We start from the raw sequence: 9,689 nt of genomic DNA on the forward strand, positions 1-9,689 counted from the left end.
ATTTTTTATGAATATGGCCATACAACTTTAGCTGTTGGAAAGTGCGGATTTTTATGAAATTTCCTTTTTACCTCTCTTTTATTAGCTTGGGACTGACATTATTGCTGGTGTTTATGCTGTTGTAAAGCTCATACAGCTCATCGTTAAATCGTCTGCGGTATTCGCCATCACCAAGGCATAAATCTCCGTAAATCTTTCGCATAATCTTTCTCCCGAAAACTGCAAAAGCCGCTTCATCAGCAGTTTTCATTGTCCATGCCTCCGCGCCATACACCAGCACAGGCATGATGAGTGACTAATAGAGATCTTGTACGACGAGAGAAGACTTTACTTCTCAATTGCCTACGCAATCCGAAGAAGCACTTGTTGGCAAATCATTCCCCGTTGGATTTTAAGGCCGACATTATTATTCGTGTCAAGGCTGGTTGTCAACTTTTTCAAACTTGTAACTGTCAACAGTGACGCGCGTGCCAAGATGCCTATGCTCTGACTGTTTGTGTGATGACAGGAGATCCTACGTTTTGTTCTCGTTCTCCATCAGACCCATTCGCTTTGCTTCTCTATCTAATCCCAAGAAGGCAGAACAGACGTAGCCCTTGTTTTTTTCGATAATATCGATACCAAATTCAGACATCGCGGCACAAAGACAACTTCTTTTCGTGCTTTCGAAAGCGGCTTTGAAATCGACAAATAGATCATATCATCATTTTGCATAAGAGCTTATCCATGCACCTTATCAGCTCCTCGCCACCGCACTTGAATAGCCCGACAGGCAGACCGTTAACTCCAGTAGCTGTGTTGTTTTTCAGCCGCGTAATCCATATTCGTACCTCGTCATAGTCAAGCCGTAGGACATCGACTCCATCGTCATCGACTTGGGGCTCGGGTTCGCTTCTCCACTACTTTCAGTTATGCTGCCATTCAATAGGGTGGAAAAGTATTCCGTCCATAATTTAAGTGCGTTCTGGACATCAGTCTTTATATCGCCATGGTTGTTACGTATCGCTTTCCTCTTCAGTTCCCTACGACGGTCCCACATAGCTCGCGTTGCACCCCTTCGCAGCGTGGCCCTGTAGGAGCGTCTTTTTTCTCTGCGACTTCTTGACGAGGAGCGTCATCGTACCAATTATAACATGTACATCCCGTAAACTCTTGTTGCTAATTCATTTTCCTTATACATAGCTCAGTAGTTAACGCTTCTGACTTTGAACATCGAATACGCAGGTTCGATCCCTGCTGAAGTCTAGAAAAAGAGGTCTGATGAGGAGATGTGGTGATCTCCGAAATAGTGCTATAACTTCTATCGCTTAGACTTTGTTGCTTTTTCAATTTTTCCTAATAAACAATCGTGGTACAAAGCTCAATAAATATATTAAAAAAAAAATATTAGTGCTTTTCTAGAGGCCAATTTGACACCTCATATTTTGTAATCCAACGAACGGTGCGGATGTTATAGTTTTTTATACAGGTGGCAACCCTATTAAAATGCTACGTAAAAAAAATATCACTCTCCAGTCGATACAGAGTATATTAGAAAAAATCTCATTAAAATCCGTTCAGTAGTTTTCGAGATTACCGCGTACAAAGAATTTCGACTTTCCTTTATACTAAGAGCGTTCCTTATCTCCCAGAAATAGTCAGAAAAAGTCCGAAGTAGTCAGATTTAGTCCAAAAAGCGTTCCTTAACTCGGAAATGACAGCAAAAATGAGAGAGCAGCACTCAGTGAGAGTGACTCTCATCAGTCCGAAGTAGTCAGATTTATAGTTTGTTCCAGTACTTTTCGGACTAAAACCTGTGGAACTGTCAAACAACAATTTTACTCTCTCAAGTGAGAGTAAAAGGAGAACAGATGCAGAAGTGCACGGGAACGCAAAAAGCACTATTTCCTCTAAAAACGTCAGTTGGTTTGTTTACATATCATTGGTACAACACTGATTTAGCTGAAATATCACTAAATAATTATTCAAATATATACATATTCAAATATTTCTTTATTAACTTCCATTTTTTTTACATATATAAGGTTCTTTGCTTTCACCGCTTTCTGTTTTTGTTTGCAGATGCAAATCAGCTGATCGTTTGACACTTTTCATGAACTTACAGGAAAAAAAACTCGACTAACGGCCGCACTCAGAAACGTTCATTAAATTAGCTCTAACGGGCACTTAACTAATGATCGTTAAATCTGTTAATTAATGTTTCCTCTCAGAGTCATTTTTTAATGATTCATTAGTTAATGAAAACTTTAAGGGCTTGTCAATTTCTTCCCTCTTTTTCTTTAGCAACACTCACTTCAAATTGACAAAAAATTAAATATTTGAAGTTAGATTATATTGTGCTTTCATACGAAATACGTATTTCATTGTTTTTCTATCAGCACCAAGGCAAGAAAGCATACATAATATAATAATTATATTATAATGGTAAGTATCGGTGTAGAAGTAAAGCAAGATCGTAGTTTAGGCCTTCCTCCTATTAATTTGTACTCGCTGCATTCATTTTTAACCAGATCACCAGTGTTAAGTGTGTATAGATCGCGCTTCCTTATAAACTCCAACGATGCGAGGTTAGCGAAATTCTTAAAAATCCCTGGTGCTGTACGGACTCCATAGAAAAAACTTGGTTCGTTGTATTGTGTGATTGATTCCGAGTTTCTTTTGTAATAATTTAACAATGCATAGTTTACATATGAATGAATGTATGTGTTTTAGAATTAATATGGTTTATATTAAGTCCTGGACGTGTCTCGGCTTATTTATGACCACTTTTATGTCCATTGCTGCACTACTTAGTACCCAGCCTGCAAAGAAAAGTCCGTGCTGAGAGATAGTATTGGGCAACGCTCTCCAGAATAGTGCAGGCAATCAATTATTAGCTAGCACAATTGTGATGAGAAGCGTTTTTGTCTATTTTGAGAGTGGCTCACACTCGAAGATGTGATCTGGTCAGTTAGGGCTACCAGAAGTGTGGTGGGTTTTGTACATCCCCAAAGAATTGTATGTAATAACTCTTCGAAACACATTTGAAAACTGCAATACAGTCGTTTTAGGAATGCGATTTTACAAGTCAAGCTACAATGCAATTGTTTCTTGGAAGCGACAAGTTAAAAGGTTCTTGCACAAACTATAGTAAAGCTAAAGCTTGTCCATGTTACCACATTCAAGAACTGCAATACCTGCTCTTAATTCACCCAGGAAATTTCTATGTACGTATACAAATGTTTGTTTTAATTTAGGAAGAAGCAAAAGTAAATCGAAAGCGTGTATCAAATTTCACTGCCGATGAAAAGGCTATATTAGGGCAACTAATAAAGAAGCGGCCTATTATAGAATCGAAGCATACGGATGGAAAATCAATTTTGAGAAAGAAAGAAGCTTGGGATTTGCTTCCGAATGAGTTCAATTCAAATTCGAATGTCTACAAGGTAAAATTATATGCGTTTTAAGGCGGGTTGTATGGAACGAATGGAACAGATTCGGATTCTAGATAAATTTCTAAGAAAAAATTCCATTAGAGCATATGGATTTCGAGCCCGCCAAACTTGAAAAAGCTATCTTCAATTAATGCTACGTTAAGACATAAGTAAGTATTAAAAATATGACCTTCATAACACTCCCGCTAATATTAAGTGTAGACATTAACTTAGTATTAATTAAAGATAGGTTATTTTAAAATTTTGGGGGGCTCAAAATTTGGAGCTATAATGGAATTTTTTCTTTGGTATTTAATGTAGAATACGAATGTGCTAGGAACGATGTCGAAAAAATACCCGACCTAATGCATTTATTCAATTTATTATACGCCTTAAGGTAGCGTCAAACAGATGCGGTAAAAAATTTTACGATATGCGATCAATACAAACCACTGCGGTATAGAACCGCAGTGTGTCGTATCTCACCTGTTTGAGAGCGTTTGCTTTTTATCGTTATCGCAAAAAATACGATATCGTATCGCACCGGTATTATCGCATCTGCTTGAGGCCACCTTTAGTATTTCGTGTTTCCATATTGTTTATTCAGCGTGAGACGGTTACATTAAGGAGGGCGTGGGAAAATATGAAGGCAGTCGCACGAAAGGCTCGGGCAGTAGAAAGGGGTAATTTATTTCGAACGGGCGGTCCATGAAGTCTTCTAGATCGGACATTTTTCCACTATTTTAAAAATCTAACACAAATTCAAACGAAAATAATAAAATAATAAACAAAAGATTGTCAAAATCTCTCGTTAAAAAGTTAAGTGAAGGTTTTTCTTTACTCAACTTTAATGTTCATTAAATGCCGTTAATGAAACATTAGCTGACTCTGAGAGGGAATTTTTTCAAATCGTTACTGAGGGACACCTTAAGTAATCATTAAACGACTCTGAGTGCGGCTGTAAATCCTGTAACTTCTGGCTAGGAACAGTTGCTCAGTTTCTCTCTCAAAAGTGTTCCCACCTAAAGGTTTTATGTCTATAGGAACGACTTCCTGTAAGTTCTGACTATATCCTGTAAACCGGACTGCTATTGGAACAGACTATTAATTTGGCAAATTTCAAAATGTTCGGATTATGACGAGAATAAGATAGTATGAAATTTAATGAAATATTCCGGCAGGTTCTGCAATTCACTTCCGAGTGAATTTGAGTCAAGTTCGCTTGGAATTCAAGTTGGCAGGGGTTGAAATTCACTCGGAAGTGAATTCCAGAACCTGCCCGATAGTCTGTTCCTTTGAACTTCGGACTAAAACCTGTGGAACTGCCAAACTACAATTTTACTCTCTCAAGTGAGTTAAAGGAGAACAGATGCAGAAGTGCGCGGGAACAAAAAATGCACTATTTCCTGTAAAAACGTCAGTCGGTTTGTTTACATGTTATTTGTGCAACACTGATTTGACTGCAGTATCACTAAATAATTATTAAAATCTATACATATTAAAATATTTCGTTGTTTACTTCCATTTTTTACAAATATAAGATTATTTGCTTTCACCACTTTCTGTTTTTGTTTGCACAAGTAAATCAGCTGATCGTTTGACACTTTTCATTAACTTACAGGAAAAAAAACTTCGGACTAAATCGGTAACCAGTGATCGGAGTTCTACCACATTGTGGTAGATCTGCCACTTTTTTGAGCATCTACCACATCTACCACACAGGGTCTGAAATCAACCACATATTCGCATTTTTGAGTAGTTTTATTTTTGCTCAACATAATTTTCTTAAGTTTAAGAGCAACAATTGTCCAACACTAATCACTAACAACAGGCAGAATGGGATTATAAAATAAACTGTAAATAAAATATTAAATTTTTTCAATATTAAATTTTTCGACAAAATATATGATTTATAAAAATAATTAATAGCGAAAATGTTAAAAAACGGCGATTTTCGTGAAAGTATTAGCAAATTTCAGTGCATCTAAAGTTTCTAAAGCATTGTTTACTTTTACTTGAGAATTGTCAAAATCGGCAAATCCCAAGTAGCGCTTTCTGGAACGTGCCACATTTGTTCGTTACATCGTGATGTGATACGTTCGAAAAATATCTTGTTTTTTTTTTAATTTTTGTACAAAGTTTGATTCAAAACCTGACAGTGTTTTTAATATTTTCGGGCACATCTGAAGTGTGGCTTTTTTCATCATTAAGCAATGAACTAAAAAATAAAAACAACAATAATTATGCCAATTATATTACTGCTATTAGCATTATCATTTAGGTACTTTATTATTGATGAAAACAAAGTGTTAACAAAAAATATGTAAGTATTTAAACAAAAGAGCCCTCAGTGCGGCGAAGTGGCCGCATCCAATTTGGGCAAAAAATCAATAAAACTATTAGCCAACCATTTTGCTGTAAAACGAAATAAATATGTTACTAATATAGTACTTAAGTACTTGTCATGAAAAGTGTCAATTTAGGTAGTTTTTGTGGCTTTTGCGTTGTAGCGTGAAAATTTGTAGACACTGCAGTAAATTCTTTCGACACCTTAACACGTTTATTTATTCAATATTTATTTAATCTTCATTATACACATTGTTTGACAATCTTTTGTTTCTATATTCTATATAATCCTTCGTTTTTTTTTGTTGTATATTTTTTCAATAATAGAAAGTATATTGCAATTTTTATCGTTTCAATGCTAATGTTAATTTATTTATATGTATGTATGTATATAAAGGTTAAAATTGTGAATATATTATGTGTATGTATATATATGTATATGCGCTACAACACACAATACGGCCGTTAACATGCATATATATGCATGTATTGGATGCAGTTATTTAACTAGGTATGTATATATGTATGTACATCCATATTTACAAGCGTATGTTTACGCAAATATGTATGTATGAATGCAATGGAAACTGAAATAAAACAATCATTTTTACTGCTTCATTTTTGGCTCTTGAATAATATTTACATAGCTTAAGAATAAATTTAATATATTGAGTTACTTAACATGTACATATGTATGTGTGTATTTCAATTAATACATATGTATTTCAATTCTTAATTATGAGCAAAGTAACTATATATGTGTGTATTTTGTTTATTACGTAATTTTTATGGTACTTAATATGGCTTTCAGCACAATTTGTTAGAAAACAAAATAAAAAAGTAACAATGTTTTTTTCTATTACAATTGCTTACTGGGATGTATGTGTGTGTGTGTGTGTGTTTTAAAGGGTGAGTACCTTCCCTACAAGACATTGCTGAGCACTTTAGGCAAAAATTCTCACACATTTACACTTTTGTTTTTGTAGTACGGCATAAATGAGTAGTTTGACTATTAGTACTGAGGACTTTCTGATGACAACATTGAGGGGAAAGTACTCAATTTTTTCCCATGGCCTGAACGAAAATGAGGACTTTGATAAGCACTTTTGTGATTAGGAATAATGATAATATGAGTACTCATATGATACTCAGCTGTCTTGTAGGGTTTCCTGTTGTGAAAACTAGTGGGACAAATAGCACAGAATTGAGACAAAATATTGTGGAAAGCCATAAAAATACCCAATTTTACGACTCGCTAAGGAAAATATCTTCCTTTTTTGTGAGGCATATTAATGCAAATTTGTATGTATGTATTAATTTTGAAGTAAGATAACAGTTTGTTTTGAATTTTAACGCACTTTGAAAGGGGAAAAATTGAGAGAAATAAAAAAAGTTATACACATGTTTGTATACTTATATAAACGCATATGTGCATATGTATGTACATACATTTGTTCGCTTTGTTCTTCTGCTTTTACAATATTTTTTGTTAATATTTTGAAGAGATAAATTTTAATATTTTATTATTAAGTATAAAGGAAATAGTTTGATTTATTATTCTTATTGCTGAATGCCTTTCCGTTTGTTCTTTGGTTTTATTTTTTAAAGTAGATTTTACTTTTACTATTGCTGCAGATTATTCGATTAATTATTTTAAATTTTAATATTATGACAAAAACCAACATTTTCGGTAATATAAAGTAATTTTATAATTCCTGTGAGTGGTTTTAGCTTCATATTTTTACATACATATACTATAACTCAGATTGTCTACTTGTTTTCAAAAATTAAAATACCAGTTTCGCTAAAAGCTTAATTAATTCATTTTGAGTTCGAAATAATCAGCAGGGACTAAGATAATAAGTATTTAAAATTAAAATTAGGACTACCGCAAAGTTTTGGTTCTAAATACTCAATGCCAAAAAAAAAGAAACCACATAAAAATATGTTTAACAAGTAGACACCATATATGTACATCATTAATATTTTAACAATATAAGTTCAATTATTAAAATTTTCTATTTTAGTACATGTACAATAAAAAAACGTAAAAAAAGAAACTCTGCATTCGAAAGCTTTTTTTTTGTTCATTTATTTGTGCGTGATCATCAAAATAGAATAAAATACCATTCTTCTGGTGCTTACTTGTATTGCAGTTGGGCCGTTAAATATTGGTTAAAAAAAAAAAAAACAAAATTAAAATACTCCAAACATTTAAGTGTAGTAGAAATAATTCCTAAAACGAATTCACTAATGAGCTTCAATGTTATACATATGTATGTACATATGCATGGGTATTAGGGTTGGCCGAAAATCCGCTTTTTAAGAATTTTTATTGGTAATAGCAAAAATATGGTTCATTATGCTCTAAAAACAATTTATGTGAAAGATGACAATTTTTGATCAATATCTTAGGCTCACCCAAATCCATCAAAGTACAATGTGCTTAAAAAATAAAAATTAGTAAATACATTAAATTTCTTTACTGAAATTGCAATTATCTTCGAAAGTGTTCGTCGTACATGATTCGGTATATGGACCTTTTTTGAGGAGAATCGAAGTAAGCCTAGAAAAATTTTCAATTTCAAAATTTCAATCAAAATTCTAAAAAAGCGGAATTTCGGCCCACACTAATGGGTATAAGTATGTATGTACATATACATATGCTAGACAACGGTGTAATACAGCGAATCAGATATGAATAAATGACAATCTAGTCCTTTTTATGTAAAAAATTCTACTCCGTACACAATAAGTTTGAGAAAACGTACATACATAAAAACGATACGAAATTGAAGAAGAAAACAAAAAGTCCGGACTTTTCGTGTCACACTCGAGGAAATGGAGTTAGGCAACTGGGATGCCATTCCCTCCAAGAAACTATCACTCATTAAATTGGTTCCCAAGAAACGTGTTGTGGTACCAAAACTGCAACCACGGATGAGAATTTATTCTTTTTAAAATGTACAACTTGTGGTTATACTTTTCAACGTTGGTCGTGGGCAAAATTTGTTACCAAATCTAAAACATGCATTTCAATGAAACTTTTTCTAGGGAAACTTATTTGGTACATACATATATACACATGTTAAGTAGAATTTTTTACTGGAGGCCAATTACGAAAATTAGAAAGGCTTAAAACAATATTTGTAGCTCCGTGGGGTATTGCATACACAATAACGCTTCATGCAGCGGGACCGCGAGCGAATAGAAATCTTCATAAGAAACCACCACCTTGTGTATAAACACTGTATTCCGTTTAGGGTTTGTTGAACCGTAGGGATTGTATCTTGAACCCTTGCGATGAAAGCGGATTGTGAAATCGGAGAATATATGGAAGAAATTTATTTTATAATTTTCCAAATACACAAACCAACGATTAGAATAACCAGTCATTTAAGCGCAAGAGCTTTGAAGTGACTTATGCCACTTTCAAAATAAACGGCTCATATTTACATACATAAGTGCATATATATGTACATATGTATATGAACGAACTTAGGGCCAAAATAATAAAATTAATAAAAATAAATTTTAAGTCTACGTAAAGTTTAGCCACATCATCCTAAGAAATGCAATCAAAAACCTCTTTTTAGATGTAGAGAACATTTTTGGATCAAATATCTGAGCAATAGTTATTTTGAAGTAACAACAATGTAAGAAAGTTGAAAAAAGTGACTTAATTATTTAATTTAAACAAAAGTATTGATAACTTAAACATACATAATATGTATATTACTATTTATTATATTACTCTGATCCACCTAGTTGTTAGGGCCCAGTTTTAAATATTTCGTATGAATTGTTATACAATAAACAAAGCAATATTAATAACAACATTATATTAACTCCGTATACTTAAGGGGTAAAAATATAAAGAATATTTGTTAGATATACCAAAGAAGTTTTAAAGTTGTTCCGAACGACGAT

The sequence above is a fragment of the Rhagoletis pomonella genome, unplaced genomic scaffold (assembly GCF_013731165.1).
Source record: "Rhagoletis pomonella isolate Grant_MI unplaced genomic scaffold, Rhpom_1.0 Rhpom_scaffold_01858, whole genome shotgun sequence".
NCBI classification, from domain to species: domain Eukaryota; kingdom Metazoa; phylum Arthropoda; class Insecta; order Diptera; family Tephritidae; genus Rhagoletis; species Rhagoletis pomonella.